This window comes from Phyllobates terribilis, unplaced genomic scaffold (genome assembly GCF_046119375.1).
Source record: "Phyllobates terribilis strain yellow unplaced genomic scaffold, ASM4611937v1 Scaffold_5__5_contigs__length_657084704, whole genome shotgun sequence".
Lineage (NCBI taxonomy): Eukaryota > Metazoa > Chordata > Amphibia > Anura > Dendrobatidae > Phyllobates > Phyllobates terribilis.
In genome coordinates, this window is record NW_027362765.1 from 248342724 (window position 1) to 248359109 (window position 16386).

A 16386-nucleotide genomic window follows, 5' to 3' on the forward strand; every position below is an offset into this window, starting at 1 on the left:
TAAACTAGATCCCTACGATGTAACGGGGAACCTGATCCTGCGATCAGACCCACTAAAGTCCTCGGCTAGTCTGTACGAAGACCTATAGATGTGAGGGAGGTATCCCTACAAGAACTAGGGACTGGGATAAGTTGGACACCTCCTAGCAGAAATAGTAGCAGTCAAAGACAAACACACAACAAAAAGCATAGAGGTCAGAAGACCTAGCAAAACTAACAGAGAACGGCAACAAAGCACCAAGCTAGCTCAAGAGTAGTAAATACAATGAAGTCCAGCAAGGCAAGGAGGGCGGAGCCGGATTAAATAGGCAAAAATGGTCATGTGACCAGCAAACTCAAAAAAACCTAACAGGAGAGTTCTAACAAGGTCATCACGAAACACAAGTCAGGGATGCTGGTGGTGGATGCAATTGCCACATCATTTGCCATACCCAATGCCGTGGTGGAAAATGTGATTCATAGAGTAAAGAAAGCACAGAATACAATGGACCTAAAAGAAGTCAAGGGAGGCTGGCGCTCAACCATCCTCCCTGCAAACCAAATGGTGGGGGTGAGGTGTGGAGTCTGGGTAGAACTGGGAAGAAAAGTCCAGAAAAGATTGTTCGTGCCATAAGACTCCTCAGAACTTCCGGAAGGCCTAGTTCAAGGTGAGACTGTGCTTACGATTCCTACTGGTGGGTTTGCTCGAGTGACCGGTGATGAATATTATGAATACTATGAAACACGAAATTAGGCTGGATCCAAAGACTGTGTTAGGTCACATTGAAACTGTTAAAACGGTATATCCAGCCAGTGTGAGACCTGCCCAGGGGTCTACCGTGAATTCAGTCTCCCCACCAAGGAACAGGAGTTGCCCAGGGGAGGAAATTGCACAACCCACCTCAGGGTCCTGGGATACCCCAGTATCCCTGCAACACTTGTGTGTTGAAGATATAGCGATAGCAAAACAGATGCTGAGAGAAGAGTGTCATGCATTCTCTAAAAATGACTCTGATATAGGCTGTATCACTTCGTTGCAATTGAAAATCAATTTGAAAGACACTACCCCAGTAACCAGAAGTTACATGTCTGTGCCAAAACCATTACACCGTGAAGTGAAAGAGTATTTACAAGATCTAAACAACAGAGGTTGGATCCAAAAGTCATAGTCGTCTTATTCCTCTCCTATTGTTTGTGTTAGGAAGAAGGACGCTACGTTGAGACTGCTGTGATTACAGGGAACTAAACCAAAAATCATTACCTGATCGGCACCCGATACCAAGGATTCAAGATAAGCTGGATAGCCTATCAGGAAGTACCTGGTTCTCTGTCCTAGATCAGGGTAAAGCATACCATCAAGGGTTTGTTGAAGAGTCCAGTAGACCCTTGACAGCATTCATCACACTGTGGGGGTTATATCAGTGGATCCGCATATCGTTTGGGCTCAGTTCAGCTCCAGCAGAATTTCAGAGGCGCATGGAGACCTGTTTCGAGTGATTGAGGCATGATATCTGCCAGCCATACTTGGATGACAATGTGGTACACAGAAAAACCTTCCGGGAGCATGTTGAACACGTGAGGACTGTATTACAGTGGTATCAACAACACAGAGTTAAGTTGACCCCAAAGAATTGTGAACTGTTCAAAAGGCAAGTCCGATTTCTAGGGAAAATTGTGTCCAGAGAAGGATATACCATGGACCCAGCAGAAATCGCTCCGCTACTGGCCTTAAAAGACAAGCACCCTCTACTGTCAGTGTGTAGAGTAGCGGTTCCCCTGCTTCCCAGTCTGTAGGTGCCCTACAGACTAAAGTTGGCTGCTGCAGCACAGTCAGATAAAGGCCAGGAGCCCATTATGACTCGTGCAATGTCTGTCCATTCTTCCATTCTTGCATTATTCCATTGTCCCGTTGTTAGGGGACTATGGAACAATGGAATAATGCAAGAATGCAAGAATGGAAGAATGGAACAGACATTGCATGTGTCAAAACAGGCTCCTGGCTTTTATCTGGCAGTGCTACAGCAACCAGCTTCATTCTGTAGGGAGCCTACAGACTGAAAAGCATGGGGATCGCTGCTTGTTTGTTCATTAATTAGTTATCCTCTCTACCACCCCTCTGGTCTTGAGGCGCGTGGGACAGCAGGGGGGGGAATGTGTGAAAATAGGTGGACTTATGCAGATTAAAAACGTGTGGGGTGCATCTGCAACAAGCAGTATAGTTGTGAGTTTTAAGGTGTCTATTAATGAACAACATGTCTTCCTAAGGAGAGTCTTTTTCCCTATCTCTACAATGGGTGCCATCTTGGGGCCAGGGTGCAGCCATAGGCCGAAACCAATTCAGGTAATCACTTCTCGGCCTTTTGGCTAAGATAAAGTGTAGTATCTTTTCTTATCAGTTTAATATCTGATAAGTTCCCTATACGTCCACCTATTTTCACACATTCTCCTCTCTCCTCCCCCCTAATGTCCCATGCACCTCAAGACCGGGGGGAGGGTAGAGAGGATAACTAATTAATGAACAAATGAGCAGCGGTCCCCCTGCTTCCCAGTCTGTAGGCTCCCTACGGACTGAAGCTGGCTGCTGCAGCACAGCCAGATAAAAGCCAGGAGCCCATTATGACACGTGCAATGTCTGTTCCATTCTTGCATTATTCCATTGTCCCAATGTTCCATTGTCCCCTACAATGGGACAATGGAATAATGCAAGAATAGACAAAGACTCCCATTAGGAAGATATGCTGTTCAGGGTGGGGGGGGGCGGGGTCTAGCTGCTGCAGGAGAAGGTCGCATATCTGGGAGCTCCTGGGCCAAAATTAAAATCCCCTTATAATCTGGGGTTTTCATCCACCATCCACTGCCCAGAAAACCCCAGTAATATTATTAAACCGAAGAGCTGCATACACATACCTCCCTGGAGCCCCAACTCAGCTCTAAAGATTTGGGCCCACCAGAGAGTCTGAAGACCGGAGGCTGCGGTCTAGAGGCGATCGCGGCTGCCGCCGTATAACCGTCGACCAAAGGCACCGATCATCCAGAGGAGCCCCATTGACAGAGGTAGGAGGAGACAGAGGACCATCAGCTCCGACGACGCAGCTCGGACTGTGAGGTACCTACCTCCCTTGAGCCGGCGCCTTTGCTGCTGCGACACCCGGTGAGGTGGGGGAGGCTGTGCGTGAGCGCTGCTACCAGAGCACAGGAGGAGCGGACCCAGGTCCAGATTGCCATCGACCGAGTTGTGATGGAGGCCTGGGATTCCTCTTCCTCCGCCCGTTCAGAGCCGCAAGGCTATAGAAGGAGAGAGGGCGCATATGACTGGGTTTCAGACGGGGGCTTCTCTTCGGTTCCCTTGTGTCCCTATCAGTGGACAATTGCCATCAGGGGGTTCCTTCTCTCTCCTCAGCGCCTGAGGAGAGACCCCAAGAAGAAGAAGAATATAGTTCAACTTCAACTCCCCTTTCGCTCCCAATACCTAAAGTCAAATAGTGACTAAACAGCTACCCATGTGCTCTCCCAGCAGAACAAAATTTAGAACTTTATTTTTGTTTTTACACTGAAAAATCATTACAGTGTCACTGTAGACACACAGAATGTGAATCACAGCAGTTCTCCTGACAGACACTGAATTACAGCCTTAATAAAAACTGTGAGACTCTAGTGACATCTAGAGGCCAAAAGTGGAATACAACCTTTTTTTTTTCCAGTTTAAGATAATTCCCACATATGCATAACTTCATTTAAACCACCTTCCACTATGTGATTCTTCTAAGAAACAACACAGAACTCTATACTATCTATTCAACAAAAAGATTCTCAAGCAAAATGGTTAAAATAGGTGGAGGGCCCGCCTGAGAAATTAATACACATCCTAAAACATAAATGGAGATATGGAAAAATATATCAAGAAAACTAATGTACTCCCTACAATGTCATCTAACAAAACACCACCCCTCTCTAAAGATCTCTCTACAACAGTAAAACACCAGCTAAATGAGGAACAGGACAGTGATACTGAAGATGACACACAAGATACAAGACCTGTCTCCTGCACTTTTATTCAAAAAGCCCTTCTCTCTGCTCTGGACCCTCTTTTGAAAGAAATTAAAGATATAAAACAAGAGATAACACAAATAGGATCCAGGGTCGAAACACTTGAAACAACTCAACAATCCTTATGCAACTTCTCTGGAGTGACTGCAGAAAATTTCCAAAAGTGCCAACATTACCTGAACTCGACTTTTGAAGCCCTAGAGCAGAGGTCCCCAACCTTTTTTGCACCAGGGACCGGCTATAAGGAAGACCAGTTTTCCATGGCCCGGTGGGGGTGGGGGCGGGGCTTTGGTCATATGGGGGTGGGGTTATGGAGGGGTGGAGCTGTATGGGGAGGATGCTGGCGGGACCTCGGTGTACAGCGCTGCTAAGTATTATTATTATTATTATTATTTATTATTATAGCGCCATTTATTCCATGGCGCTTTACATGTGATAGGGATATACATAACAAAAGCATTTACATAATCCTAACAAAACGAGTCAGCGACTGGTACAGGGGGAGCGAGGACCCTGCCCGCGAGGGCTCACAGTCTACGAGGGATGGGTGAGGATACAGTAGGTGAGGGGAGAGCTGGTCGTGCAGTGGTGTTTACTGCAGGTTGTAGGCTTGTCGGAAGAGGTGGGTCTTCAGGTTCCTTTTGAAGGTTTCCACGGTCGGCGAGAGTAGCAGCATTGTACATTGAGCGTCAGTGTATACAGCGCTGCTGCTTAGCAGCGCTACACACTGAACACCGGTACCGGGAGCCGCGTCACTGAAGCCAGTCTGCTGCCCCAGCACGCCCCACATAACATGTTCTGCCGGGGGCGTGTCAGTGAGGAGAGCCTGCCGCCCCACCCCGTCAGGAACACACCATGCTGTGCTGTGGAGGGCCGCGTCACTAAGACCCGCCCGACGCCCCACCCCGTCCTGCATAATGTTCTCTGCCAGGAGCTGCGAGCTGTCACGGCTATGGCAGAAAACATTATAAATCCACACAGAGCGAGCTCTGACCAGGCGCAGGGCCGCGGAGCTAGCTGTCAGCGGCGCCGCGGACCGGCTGAAAAACCCCAACGGCCCGGTCCTGGTCCGCGGACCGGCGGTTGGGGACCTCTGCCCTAGAGGACCAAGAGAATAGAGGACGCCGAAACAATCTACGGATTAGAGGTCTTCCAGAGTCGGTCCTCCAAGAATCCATTTCATCTACAATAAAGGCCCTTTTCATCCAGATATTAGGTGAGAACTATCAGGAAGAGATCATAATTGAAAGAGCTCATAGGGCTCTTAGAAGAAAACCAAACACTTCGAGCCCCCCCGAGACATAATATGCCATCTCCTGAATTATAAAGTGAAAGAAGACATCCTCAAGAAATCCAGGAGCTTGGATAAACTCTCCTTCGAAGATGCTCAAATCTTAATCTTTCAAGATCTCTCCCCTCAAACCCTACAAAAGAAGGACACTAAAACTGTTTACTGACGCCTTAAGGGGGAAATTTTTTTTTACACCTGGCTGTTTCCTTTTTGCTTCTCATTTTCGGTGGAAGGTAAAAGACTCTCCATCCATTCAAGAGAAGATTTTCAGGAAGTTCTTACAAACTTGGTCATTCCCGACATCCAAATTGAAGACTGGAGCTTAGTCCAAGACCTGTCGACTATGCTTCCAGTCATAGGCGGATTATAATGAGGGCAATCCGGGCTACCGCCCGGGGCCCCGAGCCTGCAGGGGGCCCGCGGCTCCGGGCGGGGTGTCTAATGCCGGATTGCCCTCATTATATGTGCGGGCCGCCGCGGCACATACCGTTAGCAGTGGCGGGAGGGGGGGCCCCGGACCGCTCCCCCAGCAGTGGCACACGGCCGCTACTTCTTCATCGGCCAGGCCAGCACTGCAGCAGTTAACTTCCCTGTGCTGGCCCGGCCGCATCACTGCTAGGAGACATGGCCCTGTGCGCGGCCGTCTCTCCTAGCTGTGACGTCACGCAGTGCGCGCCCGGCCTGCACTGCTGCAACGGAGAAGTCAGAGCAGGCAGGAGGAATGGAGCCGGGGGATGGTGAGTCTGTGTGTGTGTGTATGTGTGTGTGTGTGTATGTGTGTGTGTGTGTGTGTGCAGGCAGATATCATTGTATGATGTCTGTTTATATGTATTTTTGTGTTTCAAATTTGTTTATGCGTGTATGTATATGTCTGTATATGTTTGTGTGTGTGCGTGACTGCATGCGTGACTGCGTGCGGCCTCCTGCTGTCTCTGGGGGGGCGCCGTGCGGCCTCCCACTATGTATAGATGGCACCGTGAGGCCTCCCGCTGTGTATAGATGGCGCCGTGCGGCCCCCTGCTGTGTATAGATGGAAAGCCCTCTGCAGTGTATAGATGGCGCCGTGCAGCCCCCTGCTGTGTATAGATGGCGCCGTGCGGCCTCCTGCTGTGTATAGATGGCTACGTGCGGCCTCCTGCTGTGTATAGATGGTGCCGTGCGGCCTCCTGTTGTGTATAGATGGTGCCGTACGGCCTCCTGCTGAGTATAGATGGCGCCGTGCGGCCTCCTGCTGTGTATAGATGGTGCCGCGCGGCCTCCTGCTGTGTATAGATGGCGCCATGCGGCCTCCTGCTGTGTATAGATGGCTACGTGCGGCCTCCTGCTGAGTATAGGTGGCGCCGTGCGGCCTCCTGCTGTCTCTGGGGGGGCGCCATGCAGCCTCCCGCTGTGTATAGATGGCGCCGTGCAGCCTCCCGCTGTGTATAGATGGCTACGTGTGGCCTCCCGTTGTGTATAGATGGCTACGTGCGGCCTCCCGCTGTGTATAGATGGCTACTTGCGGCCTCCCGCTGTGTATAGATGGCACCGTGCAGCCTCCCGCTGTGTATAGATGGCTACGTGTGCTCAATATTGAGTCACACAATTAATGTAAGGCTATGTGCCCACGATACAGAAATGTTCTGGATTTTTTTTGAGCGTTTCTGCATCTCCCTGGCAGAAAAAACGCATGCGGATTTTACATGCGGATTGTACATGCGTTTTCCTGCCAGGGACATGCGAATGTGAAGCGTTCTTCACTTGCATTTCCGCATGCGGGTTGACAAGCGCTTTTCAAGCGATTTTAGCATCACTTGGAAAGTGCTTGACAACTTGGTTACACTATATAAATCCATGCAACCAGCATGGATTTATAGAGTGTGACCGTAAAAGAATGGTAAAAAATAAAAAATATATACTTACCTTCTGATGGCCTGCCGACGTCAGCGGTCGCGTGACCCGTCACATGACTAAGTGACGTCACGGCAAGTCCTTTTCATACCATCGCGAGCTGCCGGCAAGCCAGGACGCATCGGCTAAAGACACCGGGGGCCATCAGAAGGTAAGTATAATATTTATTTTTTATTTTATTCTTTTTTTACAGGTTCCATGGTACCCGGGTCCGGAGGAGAGTCTCCTGTCCTCCACACCCGGGTACCATCCGCACATTGAAACACATGGATTCCGCATCTACAGATGCATAGATGCGGATTTCATGCGTTCTAATGCAAGTCAATGGCGGCGAAAACGCCGCGCTTCCGCAAAATAATTGGTAATGCTGCAGATTTTTCCGCAATGATAATCCGCAGCGGAAATTTCCGCAGCATGTACACAGCACATGCGGATTATCATTGGGGAACATGGCAGACCTTCTACCAAGCGTTTTTTAAGCGTTTCTGCAGCGGAATTGCTGCTGCGGAAACGCTTAAAAAAGCATAGTGGGCACACAGCCTAAAAAAAAATATTATAATTAATATTGTGCCAAATTAATTTCACATGAACTATCACATGATCTATTACAGGGGATCATGTGACATGTCACGTGATAAATCAGGTTTGTGTGTGTGTGGCGGGGGGGGCCCACGCCTTCTAAACTGCCCGGGGCCCTTGCTACTCTTAATCCACCCCTGATTCCAGTCCCTCCACCCCCAGCCTGGGAAACTGTCTCATCCAACCGTACAGGAAAACAAAAGAAAAGAATGGGAAAACTTACTCCCAAGAGACTGATCTCCGAATGATCCACATATAAGTTTGGACAGTGACGTTGTCCTCATTATTCTTCTTTGATAAAGGATTGATGAGAGATCAACTCCTACGGTCTTTTGTTTAAAGACTACTGACCCACTTTTCTCCCGGGCCCCATTTTGCGGAACATTTATAGTTCATTTTGATTGTTGATGTTATAATCCATTTTTCTTATGCAGAGTTCATGTGTTGTCATGGGTACATATATGTTATTGTATTTAATGAATGTTGCCTTATTAGAAGGCTCAGACGTAGCCACAAGATATCTATTTCTAAGACTCCTGAAAAAGTTTTACATATTTAATATTCTAATATTTGTCCTCTTTCTCTCTGACCTTTTTCCCCCACCCCTCCTTCCTCTTCCTACAACTCACCAATTGGTCCAAGCAATTAATATGGAAGATCATCCACAACTCCCACAGCCACGGAAGCAGATCACCGAGACCACTCAATACCTTTTTACCGATAGAACACACCCACAACTTCTCACTAGAACCAAAGAAAGCCAAGCTCATGCACCTGCCCCTCCCCACTCATGTAAGTATGGCTAACTTTAAATTTCTGTCATATAATGTTAGGGGAATCAACTACCCTTCAAAGCTTGGTCAAGTCATTAAATATCTTAAAAGAATGAAAGCAGACTTCAGCCTGCTACAAGATACACACTTCAGAGATGGGCACATTCCGTCTTTCCCCAAATCTACTTTCTCCAAATGGGTACATAGCCCCTCAGGAAAATCTAAAGGTGTCAGTATTGGAATAAATAGCCAAGTCTCCTTTATCCTACTTGATCAACTAAAGGATGAAGAGGGTAGATATATCTTTATAAAAGGCACAATAGGACCTACACCTATAACTATTGGGAATATCTACGCACCAAACAATGGTCAGATCACCTGGTTCATTGAAATAATAGATTTACTTCAGGATTTCATGGAAGGAGTTCTAATCTTGGGAGGAGATTTTAACATCGCACTAGAACCAACTCTAGATACCTCTTCAGGGAAATCGGTTTTCTCACAGAAAGCTCTCGCTAAACTTAAAGATAGACTTCAAAAAATTAATTTAATAGATATTTGGAGAATCACCAACCAATGACTACACTAATTTTTCGGCTCCCCATAATTCCCACCAAAGAATCAATTACATTCTAGTCCAAACACATTATGCAGACCATTCCCTTCATCCTAAAATAAGTTTCCATATATTTTTGGACCACTCCCCAATTGAAGTTTGCCTAATTACCCCTCATATACCAAAAATAATATAATTGGAAATTAAATGAGTTATTACTCAAAGACCCAGACAACTTCAAGGTGCTGACTTGGAAACTATCGGAATTTTTTCTAAATAACGATAATGAAGAGGTGTCACTCCAAACTTTGTGGGAGGCGCACAAATCTTATATTAGGGACGAGCGTATATCACTGGCCGCTTATGTTAAAAAGGAAAAAGAGAAAGAACAACAAGATTTGCTTAATGAGATTCAACGCATTGAAAAACAACATAAAAAAACCCTTCCAATATCGCAACTCTCTTACATAAGCAACCTGAGAACTAAATTAAGCAACCTTTTGAACCTTCAATCAGCAAAACATTATCTATACACCAAATATAAATACTACGTCCACAGCGATAAACCAACCAGGTTTATGATGTCCCAAGTAAGCAACAGAAAAACAAAATCTTTAATTTCCCGCCTAAAAAGCAACACAGCTATAACTATTTATAAAACTGAAGAGATAGCCTCTGAATTTAAAAAGTACTATGAAAAATTATATAAGAGCACAGCGACAAGAGCCCACCTTAAACAAGAGGGAAAAAATCTGAGAATTTCTAAAAAAATACCTCCCTTCATAAGATCTCAGAAACCCAGGTGAACCTCCTATGCTCCCCAATCATAGAAAAAGAAGTCATGGATGTAATAAAAAAATAAAAATAAAATAAAATAAATCCCCAGGCCCAGGCGTCCTCTCCTCCTTCTATTACAATACCTTCAGTTTGGCTTAGTCCTTACCTAGTGAGGCTCTTTAATGAATCTTTAAAAGGAACTCCTCTCCACACACAGACGCTCGCAGCTATTATTCCCAAGGAAGGAAAGGACAATTCCCTATGCGGTAGCTATAGACTTATATCATTGCTGAACTCATATCTTAAATTAAACCCAAAAATTCTTGCCAACAGACTAAGACCATTACTCCCTGACATGATAAACCCAGATCAAGTAAGATTAGTCCCTGGCAGAGAGGGAAAAGACAACATTCACCGAGTGATCCAAATTGTCCACTATTGTAAAGCCCTTGCCTTGGGGGAGAGGGGGCGTTCCGTTCACTGCTATCCACCCCCCCGCAGTGTCTGACGGACGATGGAAGGACCACAGATTCCAGTCTCGGGGATAACAGTCGCTTTAATTCAGCAGAAAGTGGCAATATAACATCGAGGGAATACTTCACAGTTCACGTGGGTAGTTCACAGCAGACACAGTCCAGAGTTAGATTCTGGCATGGAATTGAGATTCCGGAGCTTTAGGAACCAGCTTCTTTAGACATAGGGATTGTAAGTTGTGATGAAACAGTTCAGTCTTTTTGTAGTTTTATGCAGGAGATCATATGTAGCAAGAGAGGTTTACAGACCTGAGAGTCCTAGGATAATTTCCCAGCTTGTACCTGTGGCACCCTGCTGTTCACAGGTACCACAGGACCCAAAAGGGTGCATGGACGGACTTCTCCACAAGACGCCCTCACTACATGCTGACACCTCCACCCTTCCACCTCATACCACCAGAGGGAGCCCTGTTAGGGATATATATATGGAGGGTGGAGCCAGGCAGTTCAGTTTAGTGAGAGAGTTCAGAGAGTGTGCTGCCACTGAGAGCAGTGAAGATGCAGCACGTCTGCTGCTGTATTGAGAGCCCCGAGTGTGGCCGGAGGCCAAGAGGAGAGGAGAGAGGAATTGAGGGGGCAGAGGAGCATCATAGGCTCACCCCAAGACACAAACCGGACACCGGGTCCGCGCCTACAGGGTTCTCTACACCCAGTAGGGACAACCGGCATACCAGGAGGCTTCCAGACCCCTGGTCATCCTGAAGCTACCAGCAATAACAGGACTAGGAACCACGATGGCCCCAGCGTCCAGGGATAGTGGTTGCCAAAGAAAGGTCCTACTACTGACGCACCCCCTGGGCCGTAGGGTACTCGGCAGCCGGGCCTCTTATGGATGCCGGTATGGGGAATATCACGGTGGCTGGCCCGGTCCGTGACCCAGGGCGGTCAGTAAAAAGGGTGATATTTATAGGGGATTTGGAAAGTTCGTGACGCCACCTGTGGAATGCAGCCAAAGGGAGCTGCCACTGCCTAGCAGTCCTCTGGAGCTGGTGTTACGGCAGCAGGGATGGTGTGGCTCTCCACAGGTAGAGCTAGCTCCAGGGCAGTGTAGGGGTAGATGGTGGATGCTGGGGAGAGACGGCAGGACGGTCCCGGAGGAAAGACGGACACTCACACGGGGGTAAGCTTCAGTACCTTTACTGGTGATGATGCAGGCACGGTCCAGGGTACTCCGGACGAAGGGTGCACTTTTGGACTCTCCTCAGTGAGCGGGTATAGGGCCTCTTGATCCGTGGCTTTACTCGCTAAGCTTCTGGCCTGCCTGGAACTAGGCCTAGCTTGGTACTGTCTCTCTCCTTGCTCCTGCTGACCTGGTGGTAGGGCCTTTTCTTGGAGATCACTCTCCCTGGACGCTGGGGCCTCCGTGACTCCTAGCCCTGGTACTGTAGTCAGCGTTTGGTAACCTGGGACCTGTAGTCCTCCAGGGGTTCCGGTGGTCCCTACTGGGTATAAATGACCCTGTAGGCGTGGACCCGGTGTCCGGTGTATATCTCGGGGTGAGCCTGGTGTGCTCCTCTGCCCCCTCGCTACTTCTTCCTTCTCCTCTCGCCTTCGGCCACACTCAGGGCCCTTACACGTGCTGTAGGCCTTGGCACGCCTAAGCACGGCAGCCAGCGTTCTGCCTCTTCGCTGCTCTCCGAGCGTCAGCTCGCTCTCAGACTCTCTCTGTGTAAGGATCCGAATCATGTATCTGTTCTGTCCGGTTTTTGCCCTTATCCAAGATGGAGCTGCATGTACCTGTTCTGTTTGGTTCTGCCCTTATCCAAGATGTAGTTGACAGCCTCGGGGGCCATCTTGTTTCCTGTCTGATATCTCCTGTTTCCTGTTTGCTATATATATAAAGAGACTCTGGCCCACTATACTTTGCTTGTGTATCTTGTATCTTACCTGCTGCCAAGCTTGAAGGACTTGCATCGTGCCTGTTGCTTCTCTACATTGGGATTCCCCACCTGTTACCTGCCTGCTGTTTATCCGGACTTTTCATCTGTGTGCAAAGACCCGCTCTGCATCCACCTGCAGTTCAGCCTGCTCTCTGCAAGGAGCCTGGTCTGAGCTCAGGATCTCGTGGACTGTGCGTTTCTGGACCTGGGACATCTATCGGTTGGTACTGACATCACAACCATTTCCAGAGACTGTTTACTGATCGCTTATTGCCTATACCTGCCTGCTATAATACAGTGCCTACAAGTAGTATTCAACCCCCTGCAGATTTAGCTGGTTGACACATGCGGAATTAACTTGGCATTGTGACATTTGTACTGTAGATCAGCCTGGAAGTGGGAAATGCACTGCAGCAAATTTTGTTTTTGTTTTTTTTTTTTGTTTTTTTTTTAAAACGTAAAAAGTTAATTCAGAGTGTCATTTATTATTCAACCCCTCAAACCACAAGAATTCTGTTTGGTCCCCCTAAAGTATTAAGAAGTAGATCAGGCACCAAGAATAATGAGCTTCACATGTGTGGATTAAAGATATCTTTTGCCAGCCTTTTCTGACTATTTAAGACCCTCCCCAAACTTGTGAACAGCACTCAGACATGGTCAACATGGGAAAGACAAAGGAGCATTCCAAGGCCATCAGAGACAAGATCGTGGAGGGTCACAAGGCTGGCAAGGGGTACAAAACCCTTTCCAAGGAGTTGGGCCTACCTGTCTGAACTGTTGGGAGCATCATCCGTAAGTGGAAGGCTTATGGAACTACTGTTAGCCTTCCACGGCCAGGACAGCCTTTGAAAGTGTCCTCCCGCGCTGAGGCCAGGCTTGTCCGAAGAGTCAAGGCTAACCCAAGGACAACAAGGAAGGAGCTCCGGGAAGATCTCATGGCAGTGGGGACATTGGTTTCAGTCAATACCATAAGTAACGTACTCCACCGCAATGGTCTCCGTTCCAGATGAGCCCGTAAGGTACCTTTACTTTCAAAGCATCATGTCAAGGCTCGTCTACAGTTTGCTCATGATCACTTGGAGGACTCTGAGACAGACTGGTTCAAGGTTCTATGGTCTGATGAGACCAAGATCGAGATCTTTGGTGCCAACCACACACGTGACGTTTGGAGACTGGATGGCACTGCATACGACCCCAAGAATACCATCCCTACAGTCAAGCATGGTGGTGGCAGCATCATGCTGTGGGGCTGTTTCTCTGCCAAGGGGCCTGGCCATCTGGTCCGCATCCATGGGAAGATGGATAGCACGGCCTACCTGGAGATTTTGGCCAAGAACCTCCGCTCCTCCATCAAGGATCTTAAGATGGGTCGTAATTTCATCTTCCAACAAGACAACGACCCAAAGCACACAGCCAAGAAAACCAAGGCCTGGTTCAATAGGGAAAAAGTCAAGGTGTTGGAGTGGCCTAGTCAGTCTCCTGACCTTAACCCAATTGAAAACTTGTGGAAGGAGCTCAAGAATAAAGTCCACATGAGACACCCAAAGAACCTAGATAACTTGGAGAAGATCTGCATGGAGGAGTGAGCCAAGATAACTCCACAGACCTGTGCCGGCCTGATCAGGTCTTATAAAAGACGACTATTAGCTGTAATTGCAAACAAGGGTTATTCCACAAAATATTAAACATAGGGGTTGTATAATAATTGACCCACACTTTTATGTTTAAAATTTACTAAAATTCAACTGAGCAACATAACTTTTTGGTTTGTAAGATTTATGCTTCTGTTCATAAAACCTACTCTCGTTTGCAGTTTGAAGGCTCTAACTTATTTGCATCTTATCAAACCAGCTAAATCTGCAGGGGGTTGAATACTACTTGTAGGCACTGTATATGCTTGCCTGCTTCAATATATCCTGTTAATACGATATATCGTGTTGTCTTCACTCCGACCCACGCTATCGATCTCCATAAGTATTAAGTATATAGTTGACAGAATACACAAGCCTCAAAAGAATGGAGTTCGCTGGGTCAGATACTGTGGAGGTGCGTCTAAAGAAAATATGCACATATATCACAGGACATCATGGGGACCTGCAGGCTACTAAAACAAAACTAGCGACATTAGAGACTCAAATTCATCATAATGCTAATGTGGCCAACTCGTCCATTCACGCATTAGCAAATCGCCTGTCAACTCAAGAGACTACAGCCGCAGCTCCGGTTCCAGTATCAATGCCAACTCCGGCTCCCGCTTTTCCTAAACTCCCGCCATTCAGGTTTGGGGGAGAAAGAGAAAAATTCCGTGGGTTTTTAAATCAGTGTCAACTGTATTTTTCTACACAGGCAGCTCACTTCCCAACTGAACGAGCGAAAGTATTAACCATGATAATGCTGTTAACTAACAAAGCTCTTGCCTGGGCAAATCCTCTGATTGAAACCGATGATGTGTGTTTAAATTCGCTGAAAGACTTTATTTCTGCCATGGGTCAAATGTTTGGTGACCCCAATCAGAGTACCACAGCAGAAGCCGCACTATTGACACTCCAACAGGGAAAGCGCTCTGTCGTAGAATATGCAATGGAGTTTCGGAGGTGGGTGCTGGACACTACGTGGTGCGATTCGGCAAGATATGCAGTGTTTAGGAGGGGTTTATCTGCTGCAATTAAGGATGAGCTGGCACGAGGGGAGTCACCTGTTGCCCTGGGAGACTTTATCAACCATTGTGTTCGGATAGATGTTCGCCTCACAGAACGCCGGCAAGAGAGATGGGCAGATGCTAATCGTAACAACTTGCTATCTTTTTCTCCTCCCTCCAGAGAAACTCAGGATAAGTCCTCTCTTCAGGTGGAGTCGGAACCTATGCAGGTGGATGCAATTCAAAGAACTCGCCCTGACGCACGCAAGGAACATCGTTTCAGAGAAAATCTATGCTTCTATTGCGGAAAATCTGGTCACTATATTTCAAATTGTCCCAGTAAAATTCGCAGGACTATGGCTGCAGTGATCGAATACATGTCTCAGACGAAGTCTCAGTAATTTCTCATCAAAGTCTTCCTCGGAATAAAGAAACCGACCTGGATTACGATTTCTCCGACTGTGCTTCAGAAACATCTTCACCCGTGAATGCAGCCGTTCTTTCAGTAGGCTCCACTACTTCGGCCTCGGAGAGCTCAAAGAAAAATTCACACTGCTACATTCCTCTCAAGATAAAGATTCAGTCCGGCTGGGTTACTAGTTCTGCTATGGTTGACTCTGGAGCCAGTGGTAATTTCATGGACATCGCATTCGCTAAAAAACACGGTATACGTCCACAGAGGAGAATCGCACCGGTATTAATGGAGACCGTGGATGGGTCCCCGTTAGCATCCGGGCCTGTTGACCTTGAAACAGCAGCATTGAAGGTTCGTATGGGGGCGGACCATGCAGAAAGGCTGTCGTTTTTGCTGATCTCTTCTCCCCACTTTCCTGTAATCTTAGGCTTACCATGGCTACAATTACAAAACCCTACTATCAACTGGGCAACAAAGGAATTGCAGTTTCCAGAACGGCAGATGTCTTCCAGGGAATCAGCTTTAATCGGGTCTGCATGTGTAAGTGATCTAAAACTACCAATGGAATATCAAGATTTTGCAGATGTATGTGATAAAAAGAACGCGGACAAGCTGCCACCACACTGGCAGTATGATTGCCCCATAGAACTTTTACCTGGCGCCGCGATTCCGTTCGGTAGCATTTATCCTTTGGCCGGACCTGAACTAAAGGCTCTCAAAGAGTATATCGATGAGAATTTAACTAAGGGGTTAATACGACCATCTTCCTCTCCAGCCGGTGCTCCAATCTTCTTCGTGAAAAATAAGGACGACTCACTTCGACCATGTATTGATTATCGTGAGCTCAACAAAATTACGGTCAGAAATTCTTATCCACTTCCACTAATTCCTGAATTACTTGAGAGGATACGACATGCCAAAATCTTCACAAAATTAGATCTTCGTGGAGCATACAATTTAGTACGGATTCGCCCTGGTGACGAATGGAAAACAGCTTTCCGGTCACGTTACGGACATTTTGAGTATCTT

General features: G+C 47.3%; 1 pseudogene; it reads left to right on the top strand.

The window, feature by feature from the left end:
* Positions 1-2322: 2322 nt before the first annotated feature.
* On the top strand, positions 2323-2423 carry LOC141150885 (U2 spliceosomal RNA; annotated as a pseudogene).
* The last annotated feature ends 13963 nt before the right edge of the window (positions 2424-16386 follow it).